Here is a 22794-nt window from a genome sequence, read left to right as displayed (position 1 = left end):
ACATTAAGTTTCATATTAAATTATCATTCAAAACATCCAAATTAACTATAAAGTTCAACTCAACTATTCAAAATCACATCAATATGAAATTCTAGAAAAGATTAGGAAGAATTAGGAGAGAGAGGTTAACTTAGAGTTAAACATAAATATTATAATTATATATTTATTTATTTAAATATAAACATATATATTTTCGGGTCGGATTCGAAGATGGGGACACCAATACCATCTCCTCCCCATACCCGTCGGGGATTTTTTAAGTTCGGGGATCTCCATACCCGATAACCATTTGGCCCCGAAATCTCCCCCCATTAGGGTCGGGGACCCGCCCCCGCGGGGATTTTTGCCATCCCTAGTCACATTCCCTTGCAAGATTGAGAATGAGTCAAAAGAAAGGAGGAAGGATAGCAAGACAAGTAAACCCAATTAGATGAATTAATACCAAATTGGATGAGACAAGACAAGACCCAAGGGACGATACTAAAGTTCAAAGCTATAACCCTATAACACTAATAATTTTCTTATAAATTCTTTTATGAAAACATTGGCTTGTTTCTTATGAAAACAAAAAGTCGAACCTAATAACTATGGTCTACAAATCAATGCATACCCCATTGCCATTGTCCCTCTCTTCTTGCCTCTCTCGAAATAAAAAGAGTAATCCAATAACACCGAAATATGAAAGTTTTTCTCATATTAAATGAATTAAGTAACGCTTCACTGTATTAAACAAATACAACTTAAAATTTAGTAACATTCTCATCTACCAAACAGACACCTATACCATCATGTCACATTCCTGATGTGATTAAGCATTGTCTATATCAAGCAAACGCAAACAAAAACCCAATCCCCTAATTTCATGTTTGTAACGCAACCAAATAATATTTTATTTATTTTTCATCCCATTTTTATTACTGTTGTCATCAAAATAATCAACAAAATATGTATATGGCAGTTATTTATTTGTTCAAAATTATTAACCTGACATACATAATAATATACATATCTTTAGTACTAAAATGACTAAAAATTTGGAGGCAACGTGCATCAAACGGCTAAGAGATACAACATATATGATAGCCAGCAACTTTATTTGCAGATCCCCCGACAATTATTATCTTAATGACAGATTTAATTCGTTATTAATTCTAGCTTTTGAGTACCCTTCTCTGTTTTTTTCACAAGAACAAGAAGAACAAGAGGGAGGAGGAGGAGGAGGAGAAGAGTGGATCAAATTCAAAAGCATGGACTGATCTCATTGAATTGATATTGAACCATGTTCTTAAAGACTGATCTCATTGAATTGATATTGAACCATGTTCTTAAAGAAACAGAGAGATTGATTGCTGGGTTGAAAATTCATTGAAGGTTAAGAGGAACAGAGCATCACTCGCCTTTTTGGAAGCCTTCTCCACAAGCTTTCTGACAAACATTGATGATGGTGATGAAAAGGAAGATCTGGTCTATGCTCTGCTGTTTTCAGAATCTGAGAGACCACCAAAAAACCCAACTCCTGAGATGAAGACAAGGACGACCTGAGAAGGCCAAAGTTCTCTGCTTTGAAATAACCGACGACAGAGACCAGAGAGAGAAGAAGAGAAGAGGAGAAGAGAGTGAAGTGAAAACTTTGAAATGGGCCGTTGATGGCAGTTTTTCAATTTTTTATGTTGGAAGAGGAATGGGACAAGATTAGCGGTTTCTCAAGGACAAAATAAAATGTAGGTTCGGATCAAAGGACGGTGACACGTGGAGGCTGATTAGGTGACCCGAACCATTAATTGCTAATTTCCTAAGGAAAATATGTTTGACGCCCTTGACCCTTGACTTCGCTTTCACTCACTCACTCACCCACCCACCCACTTTGCAAGGGCAAAGGCCAAAACTACAGATTGTTTCACAAAATGACAGAATTGACCTTCCACCTGGGACCGAGCTTAATCAGAGAGCACACGTGGACATGTGACAGGATATGATGTCAAACTGGGACCCACGTACCTGGTCCTGCCAATCGATGTTACTGAGCTACGTGGCCAAATCAAAAGAAGCTTACTAAATAAAATAAAATAATTTCAAATATATATATACATGTATCAAACTCTTGTGACACTTGTCTCCTGAAGAAAAATGCTTCTGTGTATTAAATTGAAGTTGCTCAATCAAGACAAGTTTACACAATACAAGAAGAAAACCAAAGACAACAAACTGAGCTGTGTTTTTGCCTTAGAAGGCAACCAAATGGAACTATCAGTATTGCATAGAAAACAAACAACAACAACTACTCTTACTCTTGTGAAGACAACCTCTTGCTGTCAATTGCTTCCTTGTTTAGTCCCCAATGCATAGGGCAAAGTAGGAGGAACAGCATTTCCAATCTGCCTATGCTTGTGAAGAACTGTGCCCGAAAACTGGTAGCTATCCGCAAAACCTTGAGATCGGGCGCATTCCCGAACAGTTAGAATCCTCTCCTGGTCAGGGTGAAAGCACATTCCCACTTTCCCCATTGGCTGAGGATCTGTAATGGAAGTTGGGAAGTTGCCTTCCCAATCCAACCTTCCAAACAGGCCCTTCCACTGATTGTGGCGCTTGGCTGTATTGGGCAGGCACCATGGTATCAAGTCAACTATCTGTCCACTACCTTTTCATCTGGAAGGCATTGCCAATCAGCACCTGGCCGCTTTGGAATTCTCTGCCATCGAATCAGATTCAGCTCATTCATTTCATTCGAAATGTGATCAGTCAAAACAGCCATCTCCCCTCGGATTTTCTTCTGGAACCATGAGATGGGATCGCTTTCTTACTCTAAGTTCCCCTTGGATGCTCCATTCCCTACGGCTGGGAGATCACCGATTGTATCTCTTATAGTTATTGAACGGAAAGGGGCTCCACTTGCAGTACTACGAACAGCAGCATATTGTGAATTGCCTGATAATGTGATCTTCAACTCTGGTACGCCAAAGACATGCATTGGCTCTGGCCATTCAGGGAGAATCTCTCCGGGGGCAGCTGCCCATATAAACGCTCGCTTTCGTGACTGGGAAACTCCATAAGCTCCAGCTTCCAGAATACCAAACCTCACCTGATAATCCATCTCAAGAAGTGAAGCCAGAGTCAGACGGAATGTCTGTCCTTTATTGAAAGACACAAAGTTCCTCACATTATCTAATGCCAAGATCATTTCACACTGAACTATACTCCAAGTGCTTTGGTTGAACCTATTCATTCTAGAGAAACCCTGGCATGGAGGTCCTCCATTGATGAAATCTACCTGCCCCGGCAACGGCAAATCATTTTTAACCTTCTCATCAAGTGATGCAGCCAATTCAGCAGCTTCAGAAGTTGCAATACAATCATCTGTGTCCCCACATTTTTCCATTACGGCCCTTAAGATCACATTGCAGTTATTGATGAAAACCAACGACTCAGGATGGTTGAGTTTGAAAGCATCCCCAGCAGGCTCTTCATACTCAATTGCCCACTTGGTTATTGAAGCACCAGACTGATGCAACCCATCAGACAAGCCACCGCAACCAGCAAATATATCCAATGTGGCTAGGCGTTTCTGCTCAGAATCAGCTCTCTGGTTCTCAACTTCTGAAACATTTTCTCCTTCTTTGCATTTGCTCTTTCTCTTTCTAGAATCAGCATCACCACCTGCTGTTGAGTACCTCAGTTTGATGTGAGCTGGCAACTGCTTAATAGACCCTTTAGAAGGATCATATAGATGTTCACAGAAGAAAATATGCTGGAAAATGACAGGAGCATTACATACTGGAAGATCACTCTTCTTTCTGACTTCACATTTTATTTCTATATTATCAACAGGCATGATGTGTGTTTCTTCACTGTAGTAGACCTCTCTAATATCCGAACTGTATGCCTTCTCAACAGATATGTCCTCTGGTCTGAAAAATCTTCTTACTTTAACCTGGGTAGATTCTATTTCAGGTCGTGATGTAGCACAGCCCTGGGTGTGTTAGTTTTAACACTCAGAGCAATAGGACAGAAAAGAATAAGAAAAGCTGAAGGAAAGAAAGATAGAAGGCAGGCAGAAATCAGAGAGTTAAGAGAAGGTTTAATCAATATTCAAATCTGAATTTTAAAGAACTACATAGGGGTATTTATAGCAAACTAAAACCTAGAGACAATAGGATTAAAATCCCCAGCTAAAACAGAAATCCTATTCCTAATAAAATAGGAAACTTAGAAATCCTACTAGGATTTGGAAAACTAAAGAATAAAGGAAACTAACAAACAAATTAGGAAACTAAACAATGTAGGTCCTATGCATCCTGCATCATTCTCCTCCGGTTGAAAGAACTTGACGCTGGCGAGTTTAACGACGATGGCGCCGACTGTAGGTATGAATAATAGGAGGACGAGCATCAGTAACTTCAGCTGCTGCCAAATCATCTTGAACTTGACGGAGAAGAGAAGGATCATGCTGATGAAACTCATCTTCAGTAATCCAAGTAGCATCTGTATCCGGACGTCCCACCCAACGAACCAAAAAACGAGAAAACCCCCCAAGGGCTGAAGCCACCACTTCATGATCTAAGACTTGTGAGATTTGATCCGTAGGAGCAGCATGGGAAGTAGGCACGCGAGGAGCAGCAGGCGGAACAATAGCATGGGTTATTTCAGTCGCAACAGGAGGAGTAAAAGTACCCCGGTATGGAAACAAATCAGATATGTTAAAAATGGGACTGATATGAACATCAGAAGGAAGTTCAACCAAATAAGCATTGGCACCCAACTTGCGAAGGATACGATAAGGACCCATCGATCGAGCATGAAGTTTCTTAAAAGAATGTTTGGGAAATCGCTCAGGGCAAACACGAACCATAACATAATCACCTTCTTGGAAGTTTTGACTGCGACGATGAGTATTGGCAGCAAGTTGGTATGTGTCCGTACTTAGAGAAATTTTCTGACGAACCTCCTCATGTAGGCGACGAATGTGCTCAGCAAAGGTAGTTGCAGATTCCGAAGGACGGGCATCAATAGGAAGGGGAGCAAGATCAATGGGTGGACGTGGCATCACACCGTAAACAATTTCGAAAGGACTTTTACCTGTAGTTCGGTTGGCAGAATTATTATAAGCAAATTCTGCTACAGGAAGAATGAGGTCCCAATTACCCTGCTTATCACCGACTAAACATCGTAATAAATCTCCAAGACTACGATTAACCACTTCAGTTTGACCATCTGTTTGAGGATGAAATGCAGACGAAAACTTTAAAGAAGTACCAAAGAGCTTCCACAAGGTCTTCCAAAAATAACTAACAAACTTGACATCACGGTCTGAAACAATAGAAACAGGAAGCCCATGCAGACGAATGACCTCTTTAAAAAATAACTTGGCCACGGAAGAAGCATCAGCAGCTTTAGAGCAAGGCAGAAAGTGAGCCATTTTAGAGAATCTGTCAACGACAACCAGGATAGAATCATGGCCGCGTGCCGTTTTAGGAAGGCCAAGAACAAAGTCCATGCTTAAATCTTTCCACGGGGTATGCGGAATTGGCAAAGGAGTGTATAATCCAGTATTTTGCTTTCTAGCCTTGGCAAGCTGACAAGTGCGACATTGGGCTAGGATGTGAGCAACATCTCGCTTCAATGAAGGCCAATAAAATCGATCGGCAACTAGAGTAATGGTCTTATCTTTACCAAAATGTCCAGCTAGACCTCCAGCATGTAATTCCCACACAAGGAAATCACGTAAAGAGGTACGGGGAATGCATAACTGCGTTCCACGAAAGAGATAACCATCCCGCAGCAGAAAATCAACATGATCACGACGATTTCCAGCCGTAACTTCCTGAAAAATGAGACCAAAATCTGGACAAGAAGAATACTCAGTTTTGATTTTATCAAAACCCACAACTTGTGCAGTCAATGATTGAAGGATAACGCCTACTCGGCTGAGTGCATCAGCAACCTTATTATCAACTCCTGGACGATGTCGAATCACAAAGGTGAAAATCTGAAGATACTCAGTCCACTTAATATGGCGGCTACTGATGTTACGTTGAGAATGGAGATACCTTAACGCTTGATGATCAGAATATAAGACAAACTCATTTGGTAACAGATAATATTGCCAATAACGTAGTGCACGGACTATGGCATAGAATTCCTTGTCGTAAGTCGAATACTTTTGCTTTGCCTCATTAAGCTTCTCACTAAAATAAGCAACAGGATGTCCTTCCTGACTTAAGACGCCCCCAATGCCAACACCAGATGCGTCACATGCTACTTCAAAAACCTTAGTCAACTCGGGATGGCGTAGGACAGGTGCTTCTGTCATTTTCTGTTTTAATGCCTCAAACGCTCGAGTGGCCGCATGAGTCCATCGAAACTCACCTTGCTTTATACAGTCTGTGATAGGAGCCATTATAGTACTGAAACTAGGGATAAAACGTCGGTAAAAAGATGCTAACCCATGAAAGCTTCGAGTCTCGGTTAAAGTTGAAGGAAGCGGCCAATTTACAATGGCGTGAACTTTGTCAGGATCAGCACTTATGCCAGCTGCGGAAACAATGAATCCCAGAAATAAAACTTGGTCTTGAAGGAAAGAACACTTCTTCAAATTAACAAACAACTTTTCCTGGCGTAACATATGAAAAATTGTTCGGAGGTGTTGCAGATGGTCCTCTTTTGAATGGCTGTAGATAAGGATATCATCAAAGTATACAACCAAAAACTTTCCGATATAAGGACGCAAAACATGGGTCATCACGCGCATAAATGTGCTAGGCGCGTTAGACATTCCAAATGGCATAACAAGCCACTCATACAATCCATCAGGAGTTTTGAATGCGGTTTTCCATTCATCACCTTCCCTAATACGAATCTGATGGTAACCGCTACGAAGGTCAATCTTGGAAAACCATTTGGAACCTGCCAACTCATCCAACATATCCTCAAGTCGTGGAATAGGGAATCGATATTTAACTGTGATCTTATTAATAGCTCTACTGTCAACACACATTCGCCAAGAGCCATCTTTTTTGGGAGTAAGAAGCACTGGTACAGCACATGGGCTCAGGCTATGGCGAATAAATCCTTTATCCAACAGACCTTGAATTTGCGTGTTTAGTTCGGCACGTTCAGACGAGTTCATGCGGTAATGAGGAAGATTCGGAAGTTGTGATCCGGGTACAAGGTCGATGGCATGTTGAATGTCTCTCATGGGTGGTAGCTCGTTTGGGAGGTCATCTGGCATGACATCAGAGAATTCATTGAGGAGTTGATGTAGAGGTTCAGGTTGTTGATAGGAAGGGGCCGCAGATATCTCTTTGATCACAAGAGCAAATACAACTCCTGTCTCCAGACTTTCTTTCTCAAATTCGCCATAAGATAATAGAGCCAACTGAGGACCTGACACTTTGCCTGTCTGCGATGGAGAGGAGGTGGTAATATTAGTCTTGGTAGGTTTGATCGCAGGATTGGCTGGGCGTAACGTAATACTTTTGCCTTCATGTTGAAAAGTGTATGTGTTTTCACGACCACAATTCTGCACGCGATGGTCATAGAGCCAAGGTCTGCCAAGTAATACATGTGCAACATTCATAGGCAGTAGGTCCAAATAAATGTCTTCATCGCAGGTCCCTAGCTTAAGGGAAACAAGACACCGCTCAGTGACTGGGAGTTTAGTTTTATCAACCCAAGCTACGTGAAAAGGGTGGGGATGTGGTTCAGGCTTAAGATTGAGACGAGTAACGGCAGACTTGGAGATGACGTTCATGGTACTACCACTATCAATAACCAGTTTACATGTTTGGTTATTGCATGGAACGTAGGTATGGAAAATACTAGTGCGTTTCCAGGAGTCAGGCAATGCAGGTGCAGAATAGATACAACGCATAACAGAAACCTGATTGAGTATGTCATCCTCAAAACAATCGTCAATTTCTGGGTCATACACACCCTCAAGAGGATCCACAATCTCTATATCACAATGGTCGTCTGTGCTAGCGCTGATAGTTAATGTGCGTTGTGGACAACGAGAGGCAATATGTCCTTTAGCATGGCAATGGAAACATTCAATGTGGGAATTATTAGAGACGATCGGCCCTTTGGTAGGTGGCGCAGTAGGATTAGATGGTCCAGAAAATTCAGTCTTCAGACCCGGGGTGGTAGTGCGGGCGTGGTTGGTGGTCGTAGGCTGACCAGGATATCCTGGGTAACGACGTTGTGGTCGTAGATAGGCCTCAGCTTCCAAGGCTTGGCAATAGGCATCTTCTAATACATCCGGACGTGACCTACTCACCTCGCGTTTGATATCAATCCGAAGGCCATGAATAAAACGAGAAACTGTGACTGCCAACTCTTCTTGTAGGGCAGAACGCAATTTGTGCTCCACAAAGCGAGAATAATAGTCTTGGACTGTTGAAGTACCCTGGGAAAGAGTCCATAATTGATCTAACAATTGGTGACGATAAAAAGATGGAAGGTATTGTTCCCGGAGTTTCAATTTCATCTCATCCCATAAAATCACAGGGGTTTGTCCCAGTTGTTGGAGATGATGCTCAGTAGCCTTCCAGTACTGTTTTGCGGCTCCTACGAGTTTAAGTTTGGCGAACCGGATCCGTTGTGCATCGGACATGTCGTACCATTCAAAATAATCTTCCATAGCCGATATCCAATCAACAAAGATAGTAGGATCCCCGCGACCATCGAAGTCAGGGGCAGTAGGCTTGGCATGACGGGCGATCTCAAAATCCAAGTTGCGGTGGACGACGTGATGTTCGTGGGGTCGGGGTGGGATAATGGCATCCGCGAGAGGAGAAACCATCGTATGTTGGGTATAATGGAGTTTAGGTACAGATCCTGCGGAAAAATTTGGTTCAGAGTGAACCAGAGATGTCCCTGCAGAAGATGATGGAAGGCCCAGGTGGCCTTGAAACTTGGAATCCTTAGATGGATTGGGAAGGAGACCAGCCTGGAGAGAAGGGTGCACGAACTAGAGAGGACAGCAGATGTGGAGGATGGTTCACGAGTCACGGTTGAGAGGTGGGTGACGAGCAGCGGCACGGAAGCTTGTAATTTGGCAATATCTGTGGACATGGACGAAAATTCAGTCTTTTGAGCAGCCATCAATTTGGTGAACTGAGTTTCCAAAGTGGTGACATCTGTAGAAATTTTCGCCTTGAATTCCTGAAATTGGTCTGCCAAATTGGCAACGGTGATGTTGGGAGCCATGACGACTAGTAGAGGCAACGAAGCAGAGTAACAGCGGCGGAGCAAAAGGCTCTGAATACCAATTGATGTAGCACAGCCCTGGGTGTGTTAGTTTTAACACTCAGAGCAATAGGACAGAAAAGAATAAGAAAAGCTGAAGGAAAGAAAGATAGAAGGCAGGCAGAAATCAGAGAGTTAAGAGAAGGTTTAATCAATATTCAAATCTGAATTTTAAAGAACTACATAGGGGTATTTATAGCAAACTAAAACCTAGAGACAATAGGATTAAAATCCCCAGCTAAAACAGAAATCCTATTCCTAATAAAATAGGAAACTTAGAAATCCTACTAGGATTTGGAAAACTAAAGAATAAAGGAAACTAACAAACAAATTAGGAAACTAAACAATGTAGGTCCTATGCATCCTGCATCAGGTCGTTTAGATTCCTTCATAACAACTATCTCCAGCACTTGGCACACGACATAAGCTGTCAGCCCCAAATTCCTTCCAGCCTTGAAAATTTCAGTTTCCATCCCTTCGGCGCCAAAATAATGGGGACTTACATAGACATAATCATGACCTGAGTACTCAACTCCCCTGTATACAAAACCAGTTTTTGATGAATTTAGTTTAAATACTTCCTTGGCCTCCTCGGCTTCGTTCATTTTGCAAGAGTGGCAGGCACCAGATCCCAGACCCATAGTATCACGTGAAAGACTAAAGAAAGCACCTCTCTCTGGGCAATACAAGCTTTTACAGTAAGTCTGAGTGAAGCCCTGTGCCGTCCTCTCTTTCTTTCCTAATATTCTCTTTTTTGTTAATTGGGTTTGTAAATTATTGTACATTTCCAATTAAGAAGATGCATTTGATGTATGTCATGCTGACGGATGTTTGTATTTTCTTCATTGAGTTGAGGCCTTCTAAGTCTATGTTGCATTGTGGAGGAATTGAATCTGGGATTTCCTGCCTAATGTCGAGTGAATGAATGGCGTCCTAGAATTTTCAATATGTTCAAGTAGCCAGGGATTGCTGTTTGCAAACTGATCTGGTTTTTCCTTGCATGCTTCAAATGGAAACCGTAGAAATGCGTAGGTAGTTGATGCCATTTTGGATCGTTGATCCTTCTAGCTGCAAGTATATCAAGTTCTCTCTCTCAAGTTGAACCCTTTTGTGTCTTCTGTTGTATATTAGCAAATTAATGTCATTAGTCATCACTACCTCTCTTTGATCTGCTCTCGTATGCGATGCATGTTTCCGTGTGCATACAGAGGTACTTTCCTAGGTCAACTATATAATGCTTAGTTGACACAAGATGCTTTAATTAGTATATTGACTCCAAAATTTGGAGTTTTGTGGTTGAATTAGGCCTCTATTTCGAACAAGTAGTACATTAACTAATTATTCCTCTATGTTCCCTTTTCTTAGGAATCAGATATTGGAAGCATGGGCTTGAAGTCACCAGCAAGTGAGACGGCAGAGTTCGTGTCTGTATTCCGTTCAGGAAGCTGTTCTGAGAAAGGCCCTAAACAATACATGGAGGATGAGTATATTTGTGTAGATGATCTTCATGAACATCTTGGTCAAATGGAAAACTTGCCTTCTCCTGGGTCATTTTATGGGGTGTGTAACTTGCTCTCGTTAATTTCTTTTGCGTGGTGTTTTTTTGGAGTGACAACCATACTTCACTTCCACCAATGAATTTTCCATATCATATGACAAAGGCCATCTTATTCACTTCATCCCTGAGTTGGGCATTCTAATCTGTTAGAAGCTAGGTGAGAAGAAGCATTTATATTCTTATATCCTAGAGTATTAATTGGACTCTTACTGAGATTTTGTTGACTTCCACTTCCACAGGTCTTTGACGGACACAATGGTGTTGATGCAGCATCGTTTATTAAAAAAAACATCCTTAGATTCATTGTTGAAGACTCTCACTTCCCATGAGGCATTAGAAAGGCAGTTAGGAGCGCCTTTGTGAAGGCTGATCATGCATTTGCAGATGCTAGCTCTGTTGATAAGTCCTCTGGCACCACTGCTTTGACTGCCCTTATTTTGGGAAGGTGAGGAACTGTACTATATACATCTAGCTATATATGATTATCTGCATTCATGAGTAATTATCTTTTGTTGGAGCTGACTAATCATTGAAATTGGTACAAAATAATTAAATTGTGTCTATCCTGTGTACTTTCCCGTGGACATTTGCTCAATACTGTACTCTTGCAGGACCATGCTAATCGCTAATGCTGGGGATTGTCGAGCTGTGTTGGGGAAGCGGGAAGGGCAATTGAACTATCTAAAGATCACAAACCTAACTGCACCTCTGAAAGATTAAGAATTGAGAATGGCTACCTCAATGGCCAACTATCAGTGGCACGTGCTCTTGGTGACTGGCGTATCAAGGGCTCTAAAGGGTCAAACTGCCCCTTAAGCTCTGAGCCAGAATTGGAGGAAATTGTCCTAACGGAAGAAGATGAGTTCTTGATAATGGGCTGCGATGGCTTGTGGGATGTGATGAGCAGCCAGTGTGCAGTTACAACGGTAAGGAAGGAGCTCCTGCAGCATAACGATCCTGAGAGATGTTCAAAAGCGCTTGTCAAGGAAACACAGCGAAAGGAATCCCAACCAATGGATTGGCAGCAATGACCGATCTGTGTTTCTTCCACCAAGATTGTTCAGATTGCTAAAACGAATCCCAACCAATGGATCGACAGCACACGGATCGATGACGTGGCAAATCAGTTTTCTCCCTCCTAAACCCGGACTCGAAACGAAATTTATTTTCCGACTTTTCCGCTACTAGCCCATAACTTCTCCCTATCTGCTAACACCAGAACCGCCATTCCCAATCTTGATACTCTGTTCTCATCATCTAGTCTTTTTGTAGCCATCAAGAAACAACACGACTTGCAAAAAGCTATTTTGCAAGTCGAATGTTTTGTTCAATGTCAGTTTCTGACATAGTTGAAAAAAAAATTGGGAATGGGGTTGAAAAGGAAATTGGGAATGGGTGGCTTTGGTGTTAGCACAGCGTTGAGATCATGCAAGACCGGGGCAACGAATTGATCGGCCCGTTCCACTTTCCCACCCACCCCCACCTGAAACTTGGAAGACATGGAAGACATGGGGCGACAGAACAATACTATCCTGGTTTTGGGATCGTACAACCACAGCAGGTCAACTACTCACTGGGGTAGCCGACCTGTTGTTGGCAGTGCTTTTGGCCCGGATTTTCTCAGGATTGTGGACGAAGACTATTGGGGACACCGACACCTCACGAAAGACTGCAACATCGGACAAATTCCAAACAGACAAAGCCAATGCGGACACAACTGATTTTGATTTTGGTAAGTCTTTTGATTTTGGGTCGGTTTATTTCAGTGGTAGGTTGCCAAATTTGTATGTATGTGTATTTCAGTGGTAGGTTGTCGGTATATTTTGATATTATATTTTGGTCTGATGTTATTTTGTAGTTGGTAAAATTGCGAAGGGTGGATTGGAAAAGCTTGCTCACGAATCGGCTCATGGTGGAAGGAGGTCAAGGTGATCAGGTATGAACTACAACTCATTGTGATAATTTATGTTCTTGCCACACTCATATTTCAATTTGCATGTTATGTAAATTTTGCAAATTATTGTGGGGACTTCAAAAGGGTGAAGTGAAGAGAATTATGCTGGTGGATTTCATAAAATATCTTGCTTTATCCCTCCTCATAAAAGACTTGATTTAGCTGTGAACAAGAGTCTGAAAATCTAATCAGACCTCATATCTCTTCATCTGATATATGGCCAATGAAAATGAATTAGCAACTTTAATTTTGGTAACAAAATTTATGAGCAATATATGGTCTTTGTTTTGTTGCAAGCAAAAAGTAGCTTTGATAGAGCAATGGGGAACAAAGCCTGCATCTACTTTACATTGCTGTACGCATGATAATGTACTGATGGTGTCTGTGGCTGGCCTAATCAAGTCGCGAACCTGTTTGATCTTCCTGCTTAAGAGTCATCAATATTCAATAATGTGATTGAGTTATGGGTCCAATTTGTTCTGGTTTATTATAGTTTCTTTTTTGTATACATTGCTTTTATTAAATTCAGTGGGAGTACGTGGAAATAATGTTGGTTGATTGTCCTTCATTAGCCTTTTATTTTCTTAAGCTATTTAGGTGTGACATCTTTCCAATATAAAAAATCACCAACAGCCACATAAACTGTGAAGAATGGAGAAAAAGAAAGACTAGAAATGGTTGAATATTTCTATTGTATTTCTCACTCTTGTGAAAACAGTATTGTTTATATACAATTGAAAAACGAATAATTTGGAATGGAATTAGTTACAAAAAATATGGACATGATGACGTGTATGATGGATATATGACTAGCCGTTTCCTTCTCTTCTAGAATACTGCTGAGGTTGTGATTTTGTGCATTGGATCCCATTGCTTTGTATTTGCTTTGACTGCACCTGCTGATGTATTGATGATCTGCATATGACAATGCAGGATGAAGTGTAAAGAATACAAACTAAAGAACTACACTTGTCAATAATACATCCTCCATGGCACTACAATGTCAACCACCAACTGCCAAACATCCATCCTCTGTCATTTCAAATGATTTCATTTTTCTTTTTGGTCAGAAAATGAATTCATTTTGGATTTTGAATTCTTGCATATATTTGTTGAATTCTTGAGCTGAATTTTGTAAATTTGGATCTGTATTGCCTGGAAACACTGAGAGATCCGGCATGAGAATGTGCTTGATACAATACAAGTTACATTGCACTGATTAGGCTTTTCTGCTTAGCGAAAGAGAGTCATTGTCGAACATTTTGGTCCTTCAAACCACTGATGGAGCTATATTTCTCTGCCCTGTTGATGGAGACATTGGTTTTTTTTTTTTGTTTGGTCAAAATGGAGATATTGGTTTCTTCAGTTGTGTTGATGTTGGCATACATATAATAATCTTTAGAACTTGGCATTTGATAATAGAGTTGGGGGAGCTTTTGTTATCCTTTATTTGTTTTTCTTATTATATTTAAGTCCCCCTCCTCTTCTTCTTCATTTGGTATTAATATGTTGATTGTATAGTTAAGCAGTGACAGTGAGTGATGGGATTAGATCATGACTCTGGTTATTTTGTTGTGTTCTGTAAGGGGTAAATAAAGGTTAGTCAAAATGGCTAATCCACCAAAAGTCCAAGTCAAAGCCAATTCAATGGAAAGGCTATAGTGAGGAGTTTAGAGTGAGGAGTTTATTTGAGGGGTTCAATCTCACCATCAACAAATGTGAGGAAATCAATGTACTTAAAACATTTTAGATGTGCTTTGATGGTGAGGAAGTTCTTCTTGTAGATTAGCCATTTTGACTAACCTTTATTTACCCCTTACAGAACACAACAAAATAACCAGAGTCATGATCTAATCCCATCACTCACTGTCACTGCTTAACTATACAATCAACATATTAATACCAAATGAAGAAGAAGAGGAGGGGGACTTAAATATAATAAGAAAAACAAATAAAGGATAACAAAAGCTCCCCCAACTCTATTATCAAATGCCAAGTTCTAAAGATTATTATATGTATGCCAACATCAACACAACTGAAGAAACCAATATCTCCATTTTGACCAAACAAAAAAAAAAAACCAATGTCTCCATCAACAGGGCAGAGAAATATAGCTCCATCAGTGGTTTGAAGGACCAAAGTATTCGACAATGACTCTCTTTCGCTAAGCAGAAAAGCCTAATCAGTGCAATGTAACTTGTATTGTATCAAGCACATTCTCATGCCGGATCTCTCAGTGTTTCCAGGCAATACAGATCCAAATTTACAAAATTCAGCTCAAGAATTCAAAATCCAAAATGAATTCATTTTCTGACCAAAAAGAAAAATGAAATCATTTGAAATGACAGAGGATGGATGTTTGGCAGTTGGTGGTTGACATTGTAGTGCCATGGAGGATGTATTATTGACAAGTGTAGTTCTTTAGTTTGTATTCTTTACACTTCATCCTGCATTGTCATATGCAGATCATCAATACATCAGCAGGTGCAGTCAAAGCAAATACAAAGCAATGGGATCCAATGCACAAAATCACAACCTCAGCAGTATTCTAGAAGAGAAGGAAACGGCTAGTCATATATCCATCATACACGTCATCATGTCCATATTTTTTGTAACTAATTCCATTCCAAATTATTCGTTTTTCAATTGTATATAAACAATACTGTTTTCACAAGAGTGAGAAATACAATAGAAATATTCAACCATTTCTAGTCTTTCTTTTTCTCCATTCTTCACAGTTTATGTGGCTGTTGGTGATTTTTTATATTGGAAAGATGTCACACCTAAATAGCTTAAGAAAATAAAAGGCTAATGAAGGACAATCAACCAACATTATTTCCACGTACTCCCACTGAATTTAATAAAAGCAATGTATACAAAAAAGAAACTATAATAAACCAGAACAAATTGGACCCATAACTCAATCACATTATTGAATATTGATGACTCTTAAGCAGGAAGATCAAACAGGTTCGCGACTTGATTAGGCCAGCCACAGACACCATCAGTACATTATCATGCGTACAGCAATGTAAAGTAGATGCAGGCTTTGTTCCCCATTGCTCTATCAAAGCTACTTTTTGCTTGCAACAAAACAAAGACCATATATTGCTCATAAATTTTGTTACCAAAATTAAAGTTGCTAATTCATTTTCATTGGCCATATATCAGATGAAGAGATATGAGGTCTGATTAGATTTTCAGACTCTTGTTCACAGCTAAATCAAGTCTTTTATGAGGAGGGATAAAGCAAGATATTTTATGAAATCCACCAGCATAATTCTCTTCACTTCACCCTTTTGAAGTCCCCACAATAATTTGCAAAATTTACATAACATGCAAATTGAAATATGAGTGTGGCAAGAACATAAATTATCACAATGAGTTGTAGTTCATACCTGATCACCTTGACCTCCTTCCACCATGAGCCGATTCGTGAGCAAGCTTTTCCAATCCACCCTTCGCAATTTTACCAACTACAAAATAACATCAGACCAAAATATAATATCAAAATATACCGACAACCTACCACTGAAATACACATACATACAAATTTGACAACCTACCACAGAAATAAACTGACCCAAAATCAAAATCAAAAGACTTACCAAAATCAAAATCAGTTGTGTCCGCATTGGCTTTGTCTGTTTGGAATTTGTCCGATGTTGCAGTCTTTCGTGAGGTGTCGGTGTCCCCAATAGTCTTCGTCCACAATCCTGAGAAAATCCGGCCCAAAAGCACTGCCAACAACAGGTCAGCTACCTCAGTGAGTAGTTGACCTGCTGTGGTTGTACGATCCCAAAACCAGATCGTATTGTTCTGTCGCCCCATGTCTTCCAAGTTTCAGGTGGGGGTGGGTGGGAAAGTGGAACGGGCCGATCAATTCATTGCCCCGGTCTTGCATGATCTCAACGCTGTGCTAACACCAAAGCCACCCATTCCCAATTTCTTTTCAACTATGTCAGAAACTAACATTGAACAAAATATTCGACTTGCAAAACAGCTTTTTGTAGCCATCAAGAAACAACACAAATTGCAAGAATTCGTCAAGATGGACCAAAAGAGGTTGAACGAGAAGTCTCGCCTGTCAGAAGTTGAAACAAACAAACTGCATGATCTCAACGCTGTTTGGTCCATTCTTCCTCTGTGAAGACCGCAATGTGGGTTGAGTTCAACGTTAAACTTCGGGAACTCATGCATTCAAACAATATTGGTATAGCTGATGAGCTGACTCAGCCCAAATCCTCAGAAGAGCTGGACGTGGATGTGAGGAAATCAATGTACTTAAAACATTTTAGATGGTTTGATGGTGAGATTGAACCCCTCAAATAAGTTCCTCACTCTAAACTTCTCATTGTAGAAGCTCTCCCAATTCAAACCAATCCAAACTAAGGGTGGCATTCAAACTTGAATGCCGAGCCCAAAAAATCTAAAAAAATTAGACCATATTGATCTCCGATTCCATTTCGGTTCGTATAGTGAAAGGATCGAATTGGACCGGGTGTGTATTTTTACTTGACAAAATATTTAACCCCAATGCTAAATTTCTCAGTTTATAACTAATGTTTCTCCGAGCCCAATACCAAATCACCTCTCTTTTCTAGGTCAAACCACTTCCCTTTGAATAAAATAGGACCATTTGTGAATTTTTAATCCTCGTGAATAATTTTTTTGTTAGGTTTTGTACAAAAACATATTTTTTTTCAAAAAAAAATATTCCAATCCAAAACCAAAAAAAACTGAAAAACTGGAGCAGATAATTTTTTCTTCAAAACCGACAGGAATCTGACACGATATGATCCATAACTAGCCCTAGACCTAAGGCCCAACGGGCATAATGTAAAATTGGGCCGATATTTGTATAGGCATGGATCAAATTCGAGAAGCCCAATTTAAAGTTTAGCCCAAATGTTCCCCGAGTTAAAATGTATTTCACAAGATACTCATAGTCTTAATCTGAACGCGATATTGGTTATTTCAAATAAACTAGGCCGATTTGCTTCGTCTACGATAGTGGAATCAACAAACCAATGCTGGGGTTTTCTCGGTTATTTTGTTGTTCTGATTCAAGTCCAAATAGGCAAATTTATGACAAAAAATGGGGAATTTAATGGCCGATATTTATGCCCAAACCCAAATCGCAGGTCGAAAATATCGACAATGCAAATTTACTAGCGTGCCGCTGAAACAAATAGTAGTGTCCTGCAACACTACTACCATTCCAGAAGCACCATAAAATCAAAGCCTAAATTTGTCACTTCGTCAATAATTCCAATTGCTTGTGACCAATTTTTCAACTAAAAATTAGCTAATTCTTTTGGATTGAATTATGAAAACATTAAAATTTAAAAATAATATAGCGATTAAGTGTAATTAAGCCTATGTTTTAATTTACTCATTTTATTTGAATGAAAGAATTAAAAATTACATAAAATTCTAAAATGACTGAATTTATGGATCGTTTCTTTCAAGATGCTAGGATTGATATGATAGCATTCAATAAAGGAAACTTGAATGTTCTATCATCTCGTTAAACTTGCATGTGTGTCACAATACATGTCAGAATGATGACCAATTATAGTAGGGAAAATTCTACAATAGGCGTGGTGTATCCATGCGCCCAAATTATCAACCATTGGATAAGTAAGTTGAGATGTGGGTTAAATCCACACCATTGAATGCTGTTAACTGGTTAAAAGGGTTGCTGTAGGTAAAAGTGAATAAAATAAAAATTGAACAAAAAAATAAAAACAAAACAAGAAAAGAAAAATAGAACGATACAAAGGGAGAAAGGGCAAAGAAGATGTTGAACTACTGAGGCAATCCCACCAACTCTCTCTTTCATCTCTCCCTCTCTTCCCCTACCTGTGAATCGCTTGATTCTGTGGATGAAATTGAGAAGATCTTAAATCTCTTGGTCCCTCTCTCTCTCTCTCTCTCTCTCTCTGTCCATCTCTCTCTTCGTCCGTCTCTCTCTTCGTCCCCCTCTCTCTGTCTACCTCTCTGCTCCTCTCAGTCATCAGTTCAAACCCTAGAAAATTGGGGATTTTTCCAATATCAAAGGTCAGTTTGCTTTTTCTATTCCTTTTGTCTTTTGGTTTCTGGTTTTTTTTTTTGGATAGTTGGGTTTTATTTGTTGGTAATGTGATTTTTTGTTTAAATTTGATAATGGGTTTCTTTTGATTCCCCTGTTCTTGTTTTGTGACCTTGTTGTTCCAGAAACTCAAATTTTATGACTGGCATAGATCTATTATTGTGAATTTGTGATTAATTAGGATAAGTAGTCCCAATAGATGAAAGGTTGAGAAGCTCATATGAGAATTTTTATGGCAAGGCCAAGGAGAGGGAAATAAGTGCAGTTGGTGAAGTGGGAGTTAGTGTCAAAGGATGATTAGGGGTACTATCATATTGTAAGTGGTGGTTCACACGTTAGATGGGTCTTTATGCTATCCATAGAAGAACTTGAGCTGGAACGATTTAGGAATAAAGTTGGAATGACCATTTTAGGACTGAAGTTGCTAGAATGAGTATTGATTTGTGTATATTGAATCTAGGAAAGTCTATTTATGTTGTTAAACTGCATGCAAAGTCTGAGATTTTGCTATCGATTTTCTTATCTTCTTTCAATTATTGTAATCTGAGAGTTCATTTTTGCTCATATAATAACATATGTCATGGTTTGGTTTTTATTTTTTTCTTTTGTAGGATTGACCAATCTTTCAGTCACAGGTTAGAATCCATCCTATCATTCAACTCAATTGTGTTATCCTTTTCCTTTATTACATTCATTAGTATTAGCTTGGCAACAAGGTCAATAGAACCTGTTAACAAATATTTAATAACCATTAGAAGCTTTCATCCACTGCTTCTGGGAAATGCCTCCCCGAGTTGTTTATTGCGAACTATGTATAGGTACATGGGTCTGTAATTGTTTTTGTTGATGAACAGATAGTGGAAGTAATGACCCAGATTGTGGTTGAAAAAGTGCTTAGTTCATATTTCAATATGTAGGCATATGTTGAAAATTTTGGAGCGGAGCAAGGGATGTGGAGGTGGATCTTATTTGGGATAGGCTTCGTTTTTAGGATTCCCTTTGGCCGTTGGTATCTTCAGAAGTTAAGGATTGTTCCTTTCAAGGTATATTGTATTATTAGAATTCTGCTGTCAACTACAAGTTTTGTTCGTCTAGTGCCATGTATCTTTGTTAAGTTGTTTACCTAGTATAGCTAGACCAGTGGACAACTTGTCCCTTGTATTGTTATGTTCTCTTCTTAATGAAATTATGTTTCTTATTACAAAAAAAAAAAGAAAAAGAAAAAGAAGGACAATGAAGTGATTGAGAGAGACAATGAGTTGGAAATTGAACAAGAATAATGCAATCGTAAGTTCGAAATTGCAATACCCATCCGTAATCTTGTAATTGAGTGTTCCATAAAATTGTAAAACCCATCTGTTTTGGACAGCTGTGTTTCATAAAATTGTAAAATCCATCCGTAATCTTGTAATTGACAAACAGTTAGTGGGAAATTGAAACTGAATAATGCAATTGACAAACAATAAGTTGGAAATTGTAAACGTGCAGTTATCATGCGTGCCTATTTTCTTCACTTTTGACTTCGTTTTCCACATGATTTCACTTCGCATTCCCCATTCCTAATGCTTTTGTAACCCCGGAAAATTCTACGGTGCACTTGGCGCATGGATGCGCCACTTCTTATGATCGTTGGATGAGTAGTCAGGGCATGTGAAGTAATCCACACCGTTGCTTTTTGGTTACCGGTTAACTTGTTGCTATAGGTAAAATAAATAAAATAAAAACAATTGCTCTCTCCTTCAGTCAAAGACATTTCAGAGCCGCTCCTCTCATTTTTCTCTTCCTCTGATTTCGATTCTTTCTACAGCTGCTCCTTTCCTCCTTCTGTGACAATGACACAGCACCAACAACCACATCTCCTCTCCTCTCAAGTAAGTCAGTGTCCTTATTCTCATTCTTCTATCTCCTTACATCCCTCTATGAACAGAGCCGCACTGCCTCCTCTTTTCTCAGTCTCTGTCTGATTTTGAATCCTTCCACAGGCTCTCCTCCTTCTGTGACGACGTAGACGAGACAGGGTCGGCGGCGTCATATTCTTTCCTCAATTCCTCTCTCATATCAGTTTAAGGTAAGCATCCTCTTCCTTTGAATTTAGGGTTTTTTTCTTTTAAATTAGGCTTGTTGACTTAGGGCTTCGAAATTGAATTGGGGGTTGAGGTAGATTATTTTTTCTATTAAATTAAGGCTGTCAAGGTGGTTTAGACACTGATGGATTGATAGTTTATGATTTTTTGGATATTTGGTGGGTCTAATTTATTTGATTTGTTAATATTTGAATATTGATAAGTTTGGAGCTCATTTATTGGAATGTATTGGTCTTCAAAGCTTTTTTTTCACCTGTGCTTTAACTACCCTGACAAGTTAATTACAGTGTTTGGTCTTTCCTCATTTATTGGAATGTATTGCTCTTAATTTTCTTTTATATCTATATATTGGGTTCAGTTCCTTAGTGTGTTTGGCTCCTCTCCCTCCGTAGTAGCAGAAGTTTTTAAGCTGAGAAGCTTTTGTTTTGTATCATCCTACCGTGGTGTCTTACTTGTGCATCCTTCGTCTATAGACAGTGCATAAACATTGTTGGAGCAGTGATCAATAACTACAACTTTAAGGCTATATTTGCATTACATGAAATCAGTGAATGCTCAGCTAACTTAAGACACATATAAGAAGAAGAACTATTGTTGGCTAGTGACAGACATTCAATCCAAGCATATAAATATGAAAAAGCAGGAACCGAAGGGAGAGAGATGATGACTTCTTATGACGGAACATCAATCAGGAATCAGGATAGATAAAAAGTAAAGAGATGTCTACTATTCAACCGATTATCTTCAGAGTCAATCAATCCATATTGGGACGACAGTCGGGTCAAGCATCCCATATTGTTTTGTCTTGTGCAGGTAAGACTACTTTTTCTCTCTATTGGTTGTGTTTGAAAAAACAAAAGGAAATTGGGTTCAATTCCTTAGTGTGTTTTGTTTTTTTAGTTTCTGGTTTAATTTGTTGGTGGGTAGGCATTATGATTCTGCTTTGGGTTGATTTTTTTTTTAAATTTATGTTTCTCTGCTAGCCATTAGTTGATGTGTAGATTTACAGAAGCTGCTTCTTCCTGGGTAATCTTCATCGTACATCCCTCCAAATTTATAACTGCTGCTAGTTCTTGGTTTTTTTATTTATATATTTCATTTTTATGCTTTTAGTTGGCATGTTACTAAATTTTCAAAAAACTTTAATTATGGTTATGATTGAAAATGCTTCTAAGTTGCTTCAAGCCATGGAGTTATGATCTAAACTAGTATTTGCCAAATTGAAAGTTTGACAATGATTTCATTGCTATTTTATCATATTTGCTTTTGTATTGTAGGGAATTTTGATTCATCAATTCTTTCCACTGAAATATCATTAATCTTTCCCCTGTATTGTAGGGAATTTTGTTTCCTCTGGCCTCAAAGCAAAGACTAGGTAATTTGGATTTGAAATGTGTGTAATTTGATTTCTGTTCTTAGGTAAATATTCTTGTTTTAAGTGTTGTTTCTGTTGCATTTAATTTTGTTTATGTAACTGAAAGCTCAACAACTGATATAAACTTTTAATCATGGTCATAGTAGAAAAAATATAGTGGAGGTTGTTGTGGTCTCTGAGATAGTTGCAGGCCTTTACAAAGGTAGTTCTAACTTCTATTCTATTGATGTGGTCTTTGTGATGGTTTTCATAATGTAGCTGCTTTTTGTTGCTTGTGTAGGGTTGATCTAGAAAAGAGACGTGCAGAGAAGGAACGGGCAGAAAAGGGGCACGTGCCTTCTGGTTATTTTCTTCCTCTTACTTTCAAAGTTTTAGTAGGTAGTTTCTTTCCTTTTTATGAATGATTTTCTTAATGCCTTGTCTTTGCAATATGTGACATTTGACTTTAGACAACACCCAATAATTGACTTGTGGGTAGTTATCTAT

General features: G+C 39.2%; 3 long non-coding RNA genes and 2 pseudogenes across 10 annotated transcripts; 3 read left to right on the top strand and 2 right to left on the bottom strand.

Annotated features, from left to right (window-relative positions):
• Positions 1-1290: 1290 nt before the first annotated feature.
• Positions 1291-10028, bottom strand: LOC117635313 (annotated as a pseudogene).
• Positions 10029-10427: 399 nt separating this feature from the next.
• LOC117635312 lies at positions 10428-14835 on the top strand (annotated as a pseudogene).
• A 196-nt stretch (positions 14836-15031) lies between these two features.
• Positions 15032-16552, bottom strand: LOC117633749. The gene is made up of 3 exons (XR_004586698.1): positions 16364-16552; positions 16154-16231; positions 15032-15202 (listed from the first exon to the last, which is right to left on the bottom strand). It is a non-coding gene; the product is annotated as an uncharacterized LOC117633749 (long non-coding RNA).
• Positions 16553-18701: 2149 nt separating this feature from the next.
• Positions 18702-20013, top strand: LOC117635752. The gene is made up of 3 exons (XR_004586943.1): positions 18702-18818; positions 19461-19484; positions 19767-20013. It is a non-coding gene; the product is annotated as an uncharacterized LOC117635752 (long non-coding RNA).
• Positions 20014-20578: 565 nt separating this feature from the next.
• LOC117635669 lies at positions 20579-22756 on the top strand. Of its 8 annotated transcripts, none has more exons than XR_004586921.1 (5): positions 20579-20720; positions 20832-21746; positions 22272-22308; positions 22455-22510; positions 22589-22755. It is a non-coding gene; the product is annotated as an uncharacterized LOC117635669 (long non-coding RNA). The 8 variants fall into 8 exon arrangements; XR_004586920.1 differs by having other exon boundaries at positions 22452-22510; XR_004586918.1 differs by having other exon boundaries at positions 22272-22352; positions 22452-22756.
• Positions 22757-22794: the final 38 nt, after the last annotated feature.

This window comes from Prunus dulcis, chromosome 7, assembly GCF_902201215.1.
Source record: "Prunus dulcis chromosome 7, ALMONDv2, whole genome shotgun sequence".
NCBI classification, from domain to species: Eukaryota; Viridiplantae; Streptophyta; class Magnoliopsida; order Rosales; family Rosaceae; genus Prunus; species Prunus dulcis.
The sequence above is the reverse complement of the archived record's forward strand: the minus strand, read 5'-3'. Positions and strand labels throughout refer to the sequence as shown.